Below are 3,548 nucleotides of genomic sequence, written 5' to 3'. Positions count from 1 at the left end.
TAAACTTTCATAGTAAAATAAAGAGGTAGAAATCATTGTTTTCACCAATATAGCTTACATGGGTTTCAAACAGAATTGAACTCTGGGATAGAAACAGGACCTGGCATCAGCAGAAAATGTGCATGCAGAAAGACCATAGATATACAACTGCTTTAATTTAATATTACAAAGAATTTTAGTTTCTGCAGCAGATCTCAGGACAAAACGATTGTTTTGCTACAACTGTAAGAACAACCTTATTTTTTTTTAATTAAAAAAAAAAAGTTTTTCCTACTAGTACAGCTTTTTGTTAACAAGAAGATAAAATTCTAAGTGCCCACTTTTATTCCTGGTACAGAGAACCATAATGACAACAAGCAAAGACCGTGACTTTTTCTTAATTCCTTTGGTAAATGAGGAGGCAACAATAAAAGCCAAGAACTAAAGTTCCTCACACTAACCAACTGAAAGAGAGCAGAAGCTAGGGAAAGGCAATCACAGATGCAAGACCAGCCCTTGAGAGGAGTCAAGATGCTCAAGGTAAAGCAGGAAAAGGAGTGTTTGCTCCCTGCGGGAAAATGGGTATGGGAGGTTGTAAAGAATATCTTTTGATATCTCAAAGAACCCCTTTTTTCTTCAAAGCAGCTGAAAGTGAAAAGGGCAAGATGAGGCTTGGGCTTGCAATGGCTGACAACTGTCAGATCCTGCCCCACTTCTGGCTCTCTCAACAATGGATTTCTCTACATGGTAGTTTACAGAAGACTTGCTGGGACAACATCCTCAGCTAAGAATTGGGACAAGCTATATTTTTCAGAAAGGGCACTGCTACAGCACAGTTCAGAAGGCTTTTTGTCCATTTACCTTTATTTCTGCTATTTGCTTGAACAACTGGGGAAACCAAACTGCCCCACCTACCGCCTCTCTTTTGAAAAGCAGCTCTACCTAACAGGCTAGCCTATCTCATTTTAAAAAACAGTTACAGAACATTGAGTACATAAAAAAATATACTAGACAGACTTTGTCATAATTTAAAAAAAAAAAAAAAAAAAACAGAAGCCATCACAGATTTTCAGCCTGTTTGGGTGTTTTGGTTTGATTTTTTTAAGGTGGGTCCCCCCCGCCAGTACTAGTTCTAACACTGGTGCAAATAAACAAGTATTTTCTTTCCAGCAGCCTTCTCCCCATTTTTGCTTGCTAGTAACCCTCGATTTCTTTGCCAACAGGGATCTGCTCCCATTTTTCTCAAATCTTTTTTCTACGTGGCCCCACCTCCACCCCCTTAAATCTGCAGAGACAATGCCATCATCTCTCCCTGATTGCCACTTCAGCACTTTAAAAACCAGCAAACGGTTGAAAAAGAAAGAAAGAGAGGTGTATCCTTTCCTTTCCTCCATCTTTCTTCTATTTCTGAAAGGAGCTACAGCATCATCACGAAGAGCCATCCAGGTATCTCAATTAAACCGCATTAAACCAGCAGGCATATAAAAATGCCTTGGGTATGGGTATTCATTTCCCTCCTAATACTATGTCTCATTTCCTCTAAATCTTAAGAGTTTTATAAATGTATATACAAAGGCTACAGTCCAGTGGCAGAGAAACTAGTAATTCTATCGGTTCCTCGACCTCCAACCCAATAGCACATTTTTTTTCCACCTGGAGAAATATCCTTTTCACACTAACATTCTGCTCCTAAAAACACAATCTACTTATCAGTTTCAGCCTCTCCTTATAATCTCTATTTTGATTGTCTAAGAAGTCTCATGGAACACAAAACCTGCAATTTACCCTATTAACCCAAACATCTTAACAATCCCTCCCACAATCTCAAGAAAACGGTCTGTAGGAGGAAAGCTTGCCTTGCAGTCAGCTGCACAAGAGCATTAATCTCTCAAATTGCATACAACTTCCACAATCTTTCCCCGAAAACCGACTCCACCCATTTCAATCTAAAAGACATAGTCTCAGACAATGCTGGGTGTGCATGGAATACTTCCTAATGCATGACAGCATCTACTGCAAAGTTAAGTATAGTATACATAAGGGGGAGAGCAGATGTTTAAATGTCTTCAAGATGACCAGTTGAAATGCAGTTTTCACTCAAATCTACCATGTTCAATGTAAGTACAATCTTTCAGGAATTATTTAATAGATTTATGAAATTAAGAAAAAAAATCATAAACTTAACTGCAAAAAAAAAAAAAAACCAGACTGGGAGAGATAAAAGGGTGGCATCAAAGTAAAAGCTCTATAATAAAAATCAAATGAACTGTGTGTGTGCCATGCCAGCCAAGCAGCCACTGCTGCACCTGCTTCAGAAAGACGCTGTGTGGAACAGATTCTTAGCAATTTATAGAGGGAACAGGAACGCTCACCTCAACTTTGAGCTGTGGCATCCCTTTATTGCTTAAGCTAGGCTTTATTCTGGCATTCACACAGCAGCTTCCTCCCCTCCCTGTCACATGCAAACGTATTTCCTCCTGCGTTCTTTGAATCTGTAATGCACCTTTAGCAGCTGTTCTAACAAAAGCATTCACTGTGCTACTTTTCTACTTTACATCATGTGTGAAAACGTTTTATTGACATAACAGGGAATTCAACCAATCAGATCAGCTGTCTAGAGAGAGATCTGGAAATCTTCTCTGAAGACCAGTCTTTCTCCCTTGAAGGGGTCTTCTCTTCACAGAGAGTGCCTTAGAGACCTGCCTCCAGGGAACGAGAGATTGGTCTCCATTGTCCACTTACTCCTTGTTCTGTCTTCAACACCCAGAAGCAGGAGAAAAATGGACTACTCTCTTTTTGGTTTTCATCATGATGTATTTTCCCCTAAGCTGAAACAAGAAACCAGTTATTAGGAGATACTAATTCATTTATGTATTATTGATAAATGTGTAACATAAAAGATATCTAGCACACAAAAAGACAGTTCCGTATCCTTTCTACTCAGAATGCAACTAATCAATGCCTTTTTAAATTAAAGTGGCTAGGTTGTTTCTTCCCTATGGGAATGACAAATGGAATCCCAGATGTTTTGTAGCATCAGGAACCATTGTGATCTAGCTATCTCAACTGCTCGACTTGTGATCTGATGTTGTAGCACACTCCCACTGCCTATAGTACATTCTGGGAAACAAGTTAGAGGAACAAATAGTGCCATCACCCCCTCCCAGAATTGCCTCTTTTTTAGAGCATGGCTCAAACTCTCAGCCTCAGTTACAGCACTATGTGGCTAATGCAACTTCAGCAGTTAATAGAGAGGTAAAACCTAATCTTAGTTTTAGCATACCTCCGGGCATGTTTAATCCCTACAGTTCAGATAATGATAATAAAAATCTCATGGAAGTGAGAAGGAAAGAGCAAAGAGACTGACAGCCATGACTGCCATGGGAAATGGAGAACCAGGAAAAATATAGCTCCAAGCATTCACCTCGCTACGAATAACACTGTACCTTCACATTTATCATTAACACGTACCCCTTTTAACACTTATTTGCAGAACAGTGTTATACAAGTTGGAAAAGGTATTTTGCTTTCCTTTTTATCATAAATTAGCTAAGGCCTGAAACTGAGTA

The sequence above is a fragment of the Egretta garzetta genome, unplaced genomic scaffold, assembly GCF_000687185.1.
Source record: "Egretta garzetta isolate BGI_Z169 unplaced genomic scaffold, ASM68718v1 scaffold363, whole genome shotgun sequence".
Taxonomy (NCBI): Eukaryota; Metazoa; Chordata; class Aves; order Pelecaniformes; family Ardeidae; genus Egretta; species Egretta garzetta.
The sequence above is the reverse complement of the archived record's forward strand: the minus strand, read 5'-3'. Positions refer to the sequence as shown.